Source organism: Delphinus delphis, chromosome 3, assembly GCF_949987515.2.
Source record: "Delphinus delphis chromosome 3, mDelDel1.2, whole genome shotgun sequence".
NCBI lineage: Eukaryota > Metazoa > Chordata > Mammalia > Artiodactyla > Delphinidae > Delphinus > Delphinus delphis.
Window position 1 is genome coordinate 159922790 of NC_082685.1, and position 13922 is coordinate 159936711.

Consider the following 13922-nt stretch of genomic DNA (forward strand, 5'->3'; position numbering starts at 1 on the left):
GACATCTGAATTACACTCATTTCATGAAAGTCAGCCTCAGCTTTTCAAAGAAAGTATGTTTTACAAACCTCATGCAGCAAAGGTGAGTTACAAATCCATGGTGCCATGTTATCATGACCTGGGCAAGAAGAGGGGGGTCCAGATGCTGTGGTTGAAGCTTGGAAAGAACATGGACAGGGCAGCAGGGAGGGAAATAGACTAGAACTGAGGGAAAGTGGGAGAAACGTAGGGAACGCCTTAAGCAAAAGTGGAGACAAGTGATACCACGATGGTGGTAACAGCATGAGGATTCATTTTGGGGAGTGATGGCGTGGTGGAAAAGCAGGCAGGGTTGCTGTGGATTCTCTGATCATCAGGTTGAAAAATTTTGAAGGGGGGAAGCTCTAAGATTGAACTATCATTTTTGGAAACTCAGCTTAGTTTTGGCCATCATTTGAGTCAATCGTGGTGATTCAAGTTTGTTAATCTTTCTAAATATTACAATCTGTGGCAAAGTGAAAGAAGTTTTCTGACAGATTGAGTTACTTTTTTACTGAGTAACATGGGAAATCTCTCAGTGAAGCCAGTTAAGTTTCAGACTTCTGAATGAAAGGCAATTAATAATGTATCTAGCAGATGAACAAAGCCAGCCAATGTAATTACTGTAGACCTTGAGAAATTGGCTGAAAACATTCAGGCACACTATTTGAAGAAAGAAAATCTCCCCTACTCCAAGCCACACTAAATCAACAACCAAAAAGTCATTTTAGAATCTCTCTTTCTGAAGGGAAGTAAACTTGTGCCAGGAAGATCTATTTTAACAGCCTTAAAAATAACCGGGTGGGCAGTCAAGTAAACCTTAAGATGTTCTCTTGATGAATGAATCCTTTAATATTATGAAATAATATTAATGTGCCTCTTTATTGCTAATAATATTCCTTGTTTGGAAATCTGACATTAATACAGTCACTTCAACTATCTTTGGATTAGTGTTCACTTGGGATATTTTTTCCATCCGTTTGCTTTGAAAAGAATCAGCTTTATTGAAGTACAATTTACATACAAAATATTCACTAATTTTAGGAATATTACTTGAAGAGTTTTGATCAATGAATACAGCCATTAACCACTATCATGGTTATGATATAGAATATTTCCTTCAGCCCATCAAGTCCCATCTTGCCCTTTAATGTCACTTTCCTCCCCGTATCCCTGAACCCTGTCGACCACTGATCTGCTCTCTATTCCTATGGTTTTGCCTTTTTGGGGTTCCATGCAAATGGAATCGTACAGCATGTAGTCGTTTGCATCGTGCATGTGTAAGATTCCACCTGTTCCACATCCTCACCAACACACTAATTCCTTTCAATTTTAGCTGTTACTCCTTTTGGTTTTAGCTAACCTAGTGGGTCTGTATTAGTACCTCATTGTGGTTTTAATGGACGTCCTCCTAACACTAATGATGTTGAGGACCTCTTTATGTGCTTATTTACTCCTTACTGTTTGCTTATATTAATTTTAAGTGTATTCAAATCTTTTTTCCCTTTTTAATTGGGTTATAAGACTTTTTTATATATCTCGATTACAAGTCCAGATAAATGCTTTGCAAATATTTTTTCCGAATCTGTGACTTGACTTCATTTTGTTTACAGAGTTTTTGGAGAACAAATGTTTTTAATTTTAACAAAGTCCAATTAAATATTTTTCTTTTGCAGTTTGTACTGTTTTGTCCTACTTAAAAATCTTTACCTAATTTGAGTCTCTAAACTTTCTCTTAGGTTTTCTTATGGAATTTTAATAGTTTTGACTCCTACCTTTAGGTCCATGATTCATTTGAAATAAAATGGTATGTGTTAAGATTTGAGGTTTTTATAATATATAGATAGCTGATGTTTCCAGTATCATTTGTTGAAAAGATTATCCTTGTTGGATTACCTTGGCAGTTTTGTCAAAAATCAATTAAATATATCATATATATTCTGTTCCATTGAACTAGGTATCTATCTTACAGCAGTACGACACTGCTTTCATTACTGTAGTTTATAATAAGGCTTGACTTCATGTTGTACAAACCCTCCAACTTTCTTCTTCTTTATCAAAATTGTTCTGGCAATTCTAGGTTCTGTGAATTTCCATAAAGATAAGAGTTTCCTTGTCTACGAAAGAGTATTTTAAATGTCAGCAAAAAGTCTGTGGGGATTTTATCTGGGATTATATTGAAAATGTGGTTCAATTTGGGGAAAATTGAAATCTTAATGACAGTCTTCTGAGCCAGGAACATGATATATCTCTCCATTTATTTTTAGTCTTATTTAAGTTCTCTCAGAAATGTTTTATTGTTTTCAGCACATAGTCTTGCATAAATTTTGTTAGACTTATAGCTGAATACTTCATATTTTTAATTCTCTTGAGAGTGACATTTTAAAAAATTTCAGTTGCTTGTTGTTTGTTTCCTAGTGTATAGAAATACAATTAATTTTTGTGTATTGATTTTGGATTCTATGAGTTTCCTAAATTTATTTATTAGCTCTAGTTTGCTATTTTAGATTCCATAGAATTTGCTACAGAGATGGTCATGTTGTCTGTGAATAAGTACAGTTTTATGTCAGTTTTCCAATTTGTATGTCTTTTATTTCTTTTTCTTGCCTCATTTCACTGAACAGAACCTCTAATATGAAGTTGAATAGGAGGGGTGAGCAATTGCCTTGTTCTCAGTTATAAGAGGAAAACATGCAGTCTCTCACAACTATACTGATGTTAGCTGTTGAAAGCTGTCCTTTATCGAGATGATCAAGTCTATTCTTAGGTTATTGAAATGTTTTTATCATGAATAGATGCTGATTTTTTTTTCAGTAATTTTTCTGCATCTATTAAGAGAAGTTTTCAATGTTAAACCAATCTTGCAATTTGGGGGTAAAGTCCACTTAGTCATAGCTTATAGTTACATAAATATGTATATATTCCTTGACTAACTTTTTTATGTTTTGTTAAGGATTTTTGCATGTATGCTCATCTGAATATTTGTCTATTGTTTTCATCTCTTATAACTGTTTGGCTGATTGTGATGCTAGTGTAAAGCTTGCTTCATAAAGTGAGTTGGAAAGTATAGCTTCCTCTTCTATTTTCCGGAAGAATTTATGCAGACTCACTTTTGTTCCTTAAACGTTTGCTAGAATTCGCTAGTGAAGCCATCTACTCTGGAAGTGTTTCTCTGCTGGAAGGTTTTTACTATGGTGAGGCTATTCAGCTTATTTCTCCTTGGGTGACCTTTAGTAGTTTGTGTCTTTTAAAGGATGTGTCCGTTTTGTTAAAATTGTCATATTTATTGGTTTATAGACTTGTTGGTAATATTCCCTTATGAGTCTTGCAGTGTCTGTAGCATCTGTGGTGATGTCCTTCTTTTATTTCTGATATTGGTAATTTAGCTCTTTTCTCCCTATTTTTGGATCAATCTGGCTAGAATTTTATGCATTTTATTGATGTTTGTCACAGGACCAGGTTTAGATTCCATTGATTTTCTCTATTATATTCTGCTTTCTATTTCATTGATTTCTGCCCAAATCTCTATTATTTCCCTGTCATTACTTTGAGTTTAATGACTTTTCTTTTCCTGGTTTCTTTAAAGTGAGATATAAGAACACTGGCTTAAGAACTTCTTTGTTTTCATTTCTGTATATTTCCCTCAAAGTAACTGTAAATTTTGATGAGTTGTGTTTTCATTTTCTGTCAATTCATAATTTTTTCTAATCACTAGTTTTCTAATCACTCATTTCATTGTTTTTTTGACCCATGAATTATCTAGAAGTGTGTTTTTCAATTTCCAAATATTTTGACATTTTCCACATATCCATTAGCTGTTGATTTCTAGTCATTATGGTGAAAGAACATGTTTAGCATGATTACAATCCTTCTAAATTTGATGAGCTTTTTTTTATGGCCCAGAATATGGCCCATCTTTGTGAATGTTTTGTGGGTACATAAAAATAGTGTGTATTCTACTTTTATTTCTGGTGGTATGTTTTATAAACCTCAACTAGGGCAAGTTAAAGTCATATACATACATATTCATTTTCTGCCTACTTTCTATTAATTATCGAGAAGAATGTTGAAGGCTGCAACTATAACTTTGGATTTTTCAAATTTTTCCTTTTACTTCTATTAGTTTTTGTTTCATGCATTTTGAAGCTCTGTTATAAAGTCCATTTACATTTAAGGTTATTATGTCCTCTTGATATAGTGATCCTTTTTTTACTACAAAATCTCTCTTTGTCCCTGATCATATTTCTTGTTCTTAAATTTACTTTGATACTAATAAAACATCTCCAGAATTTTTTATTAGGATTTTCATGATATACATTTTTTATCCTTTTAATTTTGGCCCATCTGTGTCTTTAGATATATGGATAGTATTTTTTAAATCTACCTAAAAATCTTTCCCTTGTAATTGGAATGTTTGGATCATGTGCAAATAATGGGATAATTGATAGGATTGTGATTAAATCTATCACCTTGATATTCATTTTCTATTTGTCCTATCTCTTGTTCATTCCTTTTTCCTCAATTTTCTGATTTATTTTAATTAATTATATATATTTAATGATTAGATTTGATCTCTACAACTAGCTTTTTATGTATAATTCATTGCTTTTATTTTTTGTGGGTACCCTCAGGTTTACAACACACATCTTTAACATACCACATTCTGCCTTCCAGTACTGTTACATCATTCTTTATACATCGAATGAATCTTGAAACAGACTTCTTCCATTTCCCCTCTGATCTTTTATGCTATTTTTATTGTGCGTTTCATTTCTTCATATGTTTTGAACCGTACAATACATTGGGTTTTTTTTTTTGTTTTGAACAATTTTCTTCTAAAGAGACTAAAATGAGAAAAAAATGTCTTTTATATTTATCCACTTACTTACAATCTCTAAGCCTCTTCATTCCTTTTTTTTAGATTCAGATTCCCATCTCTTATTTTTCTCCTAACTGAAAAACTTTCCTTAAGAGGTCTTATAGTACAGACTTGCTGGAAATTACTTTTTAAATTTTGGCTTAACTAAAAAAGCTTTTGTTTTGTCTTCATTTCTAAAAGATCTTCTTGCCAAGTATAGAATTTTCAACTAACATTTTTTGATCCTGTTCTTCAAAGACATTTTGCCATTGTTTTCTGGCTTGCATTATTTTCTGCTAAGAAATATGCTGTCATTCTTATCTTTGTTCCTCTATACTTAACAGGTCTCTTCCTTTCTGGCTGCTTTTGAAATTATCTTTTATTCATTGGTTTCCAGGAATTTGATTATGATATCACTTGGGATGATTTTCTTTATGATTCCTTTATAGGAGTTTGTTGAACTTCTTGAATGTGTAGCTTTATATGTTTCATCAAATTGGTAAAACTTTGACTGTTAATTTCCCCATTTTTTTCTGTTTCTCCTTCTCTCCTTTTGGAACTCCAACTATATGTTTACTAAACTGTTTGATATTGTCACTCAAATCACTGACTCACTGAAATTATTATTTTTTCTCTCTGTACTTCATTTTGGATGCTTCCATTACTATGTCTTCAAAATAACTAATTTTTTAAAAGTTAGTGACTATTTCATCTAATTCTATCCTGTGTACTATCCATTTTAGATGTTATATTTTTCAACTTTATGAGTTCCCTTTCATTTTGTTTTAATCTTTCATTTCTTTATCATAATCATGTTTCTTCTCTACCTTCTTGAACATACGGAGCATATTTACAATAATTGTCTTAACATTCTTCTTGTTGGCTAGTCCCGTCATCTCTGTCATTTCTGTGTCTGTGTCTATTGGATTTTTTTTCTTATGGTTATAGGTTATAGTTTCCTGTTTTCTCACGTATCTAATAATATTTGGTGGCAGGCGTGAGGGGGATGCAGGATATCATGAAGTTTACAGTTTGGTTTGGGACGCTAGATTTCTTCATTTTTCTTTGTACAGTTTTGACTTTTTGTGGTTCACACTCAATATTATTTGAAATCAGCGTGCTCCTTTGAGGCATGCATCCATGCCTTGTTAGGGCATGCCAGAGCACCGTGCAGTTTAAGGCTGATTTCATCCCACTATTAAGGCAATACCTTTTTGTGGACTCTACTTGCCCAGTCATTTATTACATGCCTTTCTACTCTGGCCAGTGGGCACATGAACTATTCTCAGCTCGGTGTGGACTCTGGGATTTGTTCTGTCTATAGCTTTCCAGTGAGTGATTTTTTTTTTCCTCCAGCCTTGGGTATTTTCCTCTCCTGCATATGGGGATTAATACTCAGTGAAATAGTTAAGGTATTATCTCCACAAATATCCAGACCTTTCTTTATGGAATTCGCTCCTCTTTGGCATTTTTTCCTGAAGATTCTAGTCAACTCTGCCCCCATGAAAGGGACAAAACTGGGGGGGAGGGGCGGGGAGGAGGGAAAAAAAAAAAAAAAAAGGGACAAAGCCTCCAAACTTTGTCCTCCCAACTCAGAAAGACTGGTTGGCTCTGTTTGGGTTCCTCTTCCCTTTGCTACACCCTAAAATTTTATCCAGATAGTGAGCTGATGCCATTATATGGATCACCTCATTTGTTTTTATTTTCTTGGGAATCACAGTGCTGCACTGCCTTTTGTCCAATATCTGAAATCCACTGTCTAATATATATACTGTCCAGTTTTCTAGTTGTTCAAGGGAAAACCATTACTGTATCATGAGAAGAAGCAGAAACAAAAACCTCCTCATAAAGAGCTTTAATGAGGGCTATAAGGATCTTTGACTTTATCTCAAATGTAAATATAAGTCACTGTAAGATATTAAGAAAGAAGATGGCATAGTCAGAGCAAAATTAGGAGAAGAGTTTGGACACTTTCTCTAGGACTTTGTCAGTGTTCATCCTTTGAGAGGAAACAGAGCTTGACATCAGTCCGAGAAAGGGAACTTTGACGCAGTAAAACAAACAAACATACACTGCATTTGGAGTTAGAATGCTTAAAGAGAGTGAGTCCTGGTTCTGCCAGCTACTAATTATGTTGCCTTAGAAATTTTAATGAGTTAATAACTTAGTAGGTGACACAGGTCAATGAACTTGTTTCTTCACCAGCAAAATGATGGTAAAACCTACTTTCTCACAGGCGTCCTGGGAGAAGCAGTCGGACATAAGAATGGTCAGATTAATAGAAGTCAGGATGTGAGAGTTCTAATTGCATTTGAGCCACTAATGTGCTGTGTCAACTGCAAGTGTGGAAAGATTACCATTGGCAGGGACCTTATAATTAATTAATTTTAATACCTTTAATTTATGAATAAGAGAATTCAGACCTGAACTTTTCTATGTAATTTATCATTTTTTTCACTGACAAAATTATTCCAAGATTTCAGGATTTGGAAATGAAAGCATCTTCCAGAATTCAAGTTTTGACAAACAAAAATGCAAAGTTTTATTCATATTTTAAAGGGTAAAAGAAAGGCTCTTAGTATAGGCTATGACTTCATTGCAAACATATAGTCAAGGTGACCCTAAATTCTTTTGCTTATGAATATGGGTGATAAAGTTGGGAACTGGCCAGGAATGTGGAGGGAAGGCAAATAGCTCACTTCCCCCCGGAGAAAGTATGAATTAGTGATAAGAAGCACAGTGCTAAATATTTTCCCTATCCTATACCACAATTTAGAAGGAATAAATTGAAATGTCATCATAAACTAAAGATACAACTACTATCAAACACTTAAAATATTTGTGAGAAAACTTGAGATGGGAATTCAGTGGAATCCAAAAGTCAAACTGTAATTCTGTTAAGAAAGTTTGGTTAAGACCTGCTTTTATGATTTCTAGCTTAGTGGCAAGCCATAGTCCCTTTGTACTTATAATATTAAACTGATACTTTATATCATTTACCCTCTTACCTCTCTTCATTAAAAGTGAGTTTTTATAGTTTCTGCTTCCAGGAATAGGAAGTAAGTATACGTTTCCCTATTTCACCTGCTAAGTACAATTAAATATAAGATATAAAATAAATGTAAGAATACTTTGAAAGATAGAGAGAAGGTGGTGGTCAGGGTGGGATCTCAGGATCTAAGGACCAATATAGAGGTGTCCTCTTGCCTTGTACATCCCAATTGGAAGTGAAGAAGTCAGAAACCTGTAAACACCAAAGGATACAGACAACAACCCCCAAATCCCACTTTCTCTGCCAAAAGACCAGAAAGTGGGGAGTCTCTCACCAGCAAAGTGTGAGTGGGGAGCCTAGACTTCCATCCTCACCAGGCCTTAACGAGATGCCCCAAACTCCTGCTGGGGTAGTTTCAGAGAAGGCTAAGTAGGAGGCTGAACTTTATCAAACCCAGTAGTAATGAGGGGCCTTCCACCACCCAGCTGGAGTGATGTCAGAGGAGGCTGAGTAGAGAGTCAGAACTCTCACCCCTGCTCAGCATGGGATCATTAGAGGCCAAGTGGGGAGAGTACTGGACCTTCCTATCCCTCCAGCCAAGTTAAGATACTTAGCTGGGAGTGAAAATTCCCACAGCTGCCCAGCACTAACAAGCTTCCTCTCCCCTCAGTATCAAAGAAGGGAACCTGGCTGTCTGTTCCCACCCAGAAGTAATGAGGCAGTCTCCTCCTCATTTCTCCTTCAAGAGTGGTGCCAGAGAAAGCAGCTAAAACAAGAGGTTTAAATAATCCAGACTTTCGGGCTTCCCTGGTGGCGCAGTGGTTGAGAGTCCGCCTGCCGATGCAGGGGACACGGGTTCGTGTCCCGGTCCGGGAAGATCCCACGTGCCGCGGAGCGGCTGGGCCCGTGAGCCATGGCCGCTGAGCCTGCGCGTCCGGAGCCTGTGCTCCGCAACGGGAGAGGCCACAACAGTGAGAGGCCCGCGTACCGCAAAAAAAAAAAAAAGAATAAATAAATAAATAATCCAGACTTTCATAACGCAGTCCCCCAAATGTCCAGATTTCAATAGAAAAATTACTCATCATACTGAGAATCAGGAGGATCTCAAGCTGAATAAAAAGACAATCAATAGATGCCAACACCAAGATGGTAGATACTAGAATTATCTGTCCAAGATTTAAAGCAGTCATCATACAAATGCATCGATGAACAATTATGAACATGATTGAAACAAATAAAAAATACAGATCCTCAGCAAAGAAATAGAAAATACGAAGAATACCTAAATGGAAATTTAGAACTAAAAATACAATAACAGAAATTAAAAACTCAGAGGACCAGATGAGGAGCAGAATGGAGGGAACAGAGAAAAGGAGGCATAAAAGGATGATAGAACAATAGGAATTACTCAATCTGAACATCAACAAGGATAAAACACACTGAAAAAAGGAAATGAACAAAGCCGCAGAGACCTGGGAGACTGTCATAATTTATCGTATGTGGCTACTTGCCTAAGCCGTAGTATCCAGATCACTTGTCAAACATTATTTTAGATATTTTTGTGAAGGTATTTTTTAGATAAGATTAACATTTAAATCAGTAGACTTTGAGTGAAGCAAATTACTCCCCATAATGTGAGTGGGCTGCATGCAATCATTTGAAGGTCTTAATAGAAAAAAAAAATTACCTCCCCTGATAAACAGGGAATTCTGCCAGCAAACAACTTTGGATTTGAGCTGCAACTCTTGCCTGGGTACCCTGCAGATTCTGGATTTGCAAAACCTCCACAAATATGTGTGTCAACTCCTTAAAATCTCTCTAGGTAGATAGGTAGATAGAGATAGGCAGGAAAGAGGGCTGAAAAAGTACTGAAAGAAATGATGGTGGAAAACTTCACAAATTTAGCAAAAGACATAAAATACAGATTCAAGAAACTGAGTAGAACCCAAACAGGATAAAGTCAAAGAAATCCACACCAAGAAATGGTAGAGTCAAATTTCTGCAAACTAGAGACAAAGACAACATCTGTAAAGCAGTGAATAAGGAAATGATACCTTTTCTACAGGGGAAAAATAATTCAAATGACAATGGATTTCTCTGACCAGATATCGCGGAAGCCAGAAGGAAGTGCCACAGTGTTTTTCAAGGGCTAAAAGAAAAGAAATATTAAGCAGAAACCAACCATACTGGCATCTTGATTTTGGACTTCTAGCCTCCAGATGATGAGAGCGCAATTTCTGTTGTTTAAACCACTCAATTGTATTTTGTCATGGTAGCCTGAGCTGCCTACCCAGGGAGAAAGTGGGTTAAGGGTACACAGGGTTTCTCTCTTATTTCTAACAACTTCATGTGAATAATCTTCAAACATCTCAAAATAAAAAGTTTAATTAAAAAGAATAAAATTTTACATAAATACCCTGAAAATTAATCTTGTTTTAAAACTGTTTTTAGAATGTCTTTGCATTCCATAATACCTCCCATTCATATGGTTCTTGACATTGTTCCAGGTGTTTTTAGACAATACCTCTCACCAGAACTTGGTTACCTGCTGGGCAGCCACTGTTGCCCTTTTAGACATGAGGAATCTGCAACTTCCAGACTTGAGCTAGCTGGAAAATAGTTGCATTAACAAATAAGAGTTGAGGCTTTGGCCCTGACTCAGGGACTTCTTCCATTACAACTAGACTACCTTGGAATCACGAGTTTGCCTAGCCATCGAAGAGGATGAACTACCTCTATATCCCTAAGAATACAGTGAAAATCAATGTAGAATTATATAGGAATATATTAGGTCCAGACCGACAGTATCAGGAGCAGTGTGACTCTCCAAATCCCAAGGAGTAGTCAAAGTTGACTTGACTGGTCCTTGATTGAAGATGCATCTGGACAGGACACCTCTGAGAAGGCAGAGGAAGTGCAGGTTCAAGGGCTTCATGAGCACACAAGGGTTAACTTCCAGTTAGTTATTCTAGCTCCAGCCCTCCAGATGAGGCTTTCCTGTGCACACCCTCTGCATGTAGAACTTGTAGAAAAAACTGTCTCCACAGAATACGTTCAAGTATAACTATGTAAGGAATGTATGGGGGAAAGTAGTGATTCTCTGTTTGCTTTTCATTAGGAATGGATTCCTGGTATTCACTGTCCCAAGCAGAAAATCAAGGCTGATTCCTAAAAACCAACTGTCTTTACTTTGTGGGCCTCGGCCAGGTTTATAGAAAATATTATGTGATGCAAAAATAATGGAGCTGGGCTTAGAGTCCTCTAACTCCAGCTGCACTCCCTGTGTTGGGAATCGATTTGAATGGCAGGTTCTACCTTTCAGCCAAGAGCCCAAGGTTTTATTTAGCATTTGAGAATTCAGGACAGAAAGAACTTCCCGGGTAATTGTTATTTTGTGAAAACACACAGTAAGCTAAATTTACTGTAGCAAGAGCCCGTTCAAATGTAGAAATCAGTGTGTGTATGTGTGACAAGTCATGGCACTTGGCTCACTGTTATTACTTTAATTTCCTTTTTCAGGCTATAAACCACCAAGGTGCTTTGACAAGAGGCTTGTTAAATGTAGATCGGAACTAAGTTATTCACCGTGTTGAGTATATCTATGAAAACCAAAATTTATCTCTCAGGTAGTCTGATGACTCACTTGGATCTTTCATACAACAAGAGAACCAAATAATCAGATGATTCCCAATGTTCACCTGAACGTTTTACGTGATGGAAGTGCCACAAGCCACAGTCAACTAACGTTAAATTAGTACCTCTTGGGGCATCACAGTTACACCTTTGCCCAGCTCTACCATCAGGAGTTGTATCTACTGTCATCACGACCATACTTCAGAAGGCCACTTGAATAGTGAACAGCGACTTTGATCAGGGCATTTATATCATCTAGATCTGTTAGTTTCTTAATTTGCTAGTAATAATAATAGCTACTACTTATTAAATTGTAATTATTTGCCATGCACTGATGTAGGGGCTATGCATGTATTATCTCATTTAATCCTCACAAGAACTGAAGAGGTGCATTGGATTGGCACAGTATTACAGATGAGGAAACTGACCAGGTAAGTACCAATCCTGAGATTTCATGTCTGGCAAGTACGGAGGTGGGAGTTGAATACAGGTCTGGCTCTCAAAACCTATGTTTTTTTTCTCCCATTCAACATGTTGCATTGACACTAAAACAGGACCCAGAGATTATTGTGTTGAAACCAAGTGTTAGAATATTGAATTCTGATTCTGAATCCCTACAGTTTTTAAAACCTCAAAAGCTGCTGTGATATGCCCCATGTGTAGCAAATTAGAGGAATCCATTACGCTGATTTAAGTATCTTTGAACAGTTTTTCAGTGTTACCTTTATTAGTTGGTGACATTTTATCTCACTTGTTTTAAGTCCTGGACATTTGGCTGGTCAATATTTAGTGCCTTCAGAAAGTGTATTCTGATGACAAGAACATAAAGCAATTTAAACCAGGAGACCTGGGCCCCAGTTTTATTTTCACATTTGTTTTGCAGTTGTGAAATTAGACAAGTCAGTTCAGCAATCTGTGCTACAGTTTTTTTATGGGTCAAAGGGACATAATATCTGCATTACTTTACCAGATAGGAATGTTCTCAGTTGAAAGTAACAAAATACATGAATAACAGTAGTTAAAGCATAAGGATATTGATTCTTTATTTAATAAAAAGTTTGGAGATGGGAGGCCTAAGAATAGAGCAGCAACTCAACAACGGTAGCAAGAACCCATTCTCTCTTATGTCCATTGTACCCTATCCACTATTTGCTGGTTTTCCATCCTTGTTGTCTTATGGTTGCAAAATGGCTGCTGCAGCTCCAGTATCATATCCACACTTGACAAAGAAAAGAATAAAGAAGGAACAGAACTAATTAAACTCTCCTTTGGAGCTGTTCTTTTAATTAAGAGGCACACTCAGAAATCCCATGGCACACTTTCCCTTATGACCTCATTGTCAAAAATTAGGCCATTTGGCCACCCACCTCTTACTGAGAGGCCAAGATATCAAGTGTCTGGTTTTTCAGCCTTGGTACTGGAAGGCAGAAAGGGAGAGAAAATGGTTCAGAATGATTTGTGTAGGTAACCATCAGTATCTCCCACATTCATGACATCGAGGGATTTGTTTACTCAAAACAAACTTTCCTCTTTATTCCTCTTCATCCAAAATAATTTGTAATCAGTATCGTAGACATTGTGTATATCCAACCATATTTTGCTAGGTAATGTTTCATATACGTGAACCACAAAAATGCAAAGTGGATACCATATATATTCAAGAAATGAATTATTCCCATGCAGGAAAATGCTCACCTGTGATCTAATGCCTGATACATTTTTCATGTCACCTCTTACGTTTGTGTTCTCTTCCTGTTTCAGTGAATAGTAAACTAGATGTGAGCTATGTATAAATAATGCCAGAGCATCTGGATGAAATGGGAAAAAAAATCAATTATCTGGATGTTTTGTCTACATAATATCAAAACATGTAGCACTGTGTAGACAAAACATCTAGATGATTGAATATTTTACTCTTCATCCAGACAGTTTGTTGTCATGCGGACAAAAAGTACTGCCAAGTTAGGGACATAAGAAAAAAACAGGATATAGCAAAACTTGCCTGATTTGTAGAGTTCAAGAATTGTTGCTTAGCTTATTATGAGAAAGGAGGACAATTGATGAGATATTGTGTCAATTAATTTTTAAAAATGCTAGGCTTTACTGGAATAAGCTTCTTACTGCATGTTCACAGTGATCATGATAAATGGTGGTTCCATTCTGAGACACTTAATAGAAAACACACAAACCACTTTTTATACAACATTATGTTTATTTTACAAATGAAGCAATGCATTCACAGAAAAGAACAGTGACTACTAAAGCACTCATTTATATCCTGGAAGAACAAATATAGAAATAAATTCTAGTTGTCTAATCATGGGTCAACTCATCAGCCCAGATTCAGTTCCAATTCAATAATTATTTACCTTTGCTGTTCCAGGTACTATGCTGGTCACTTTTTCATATGTAAGTCATCAT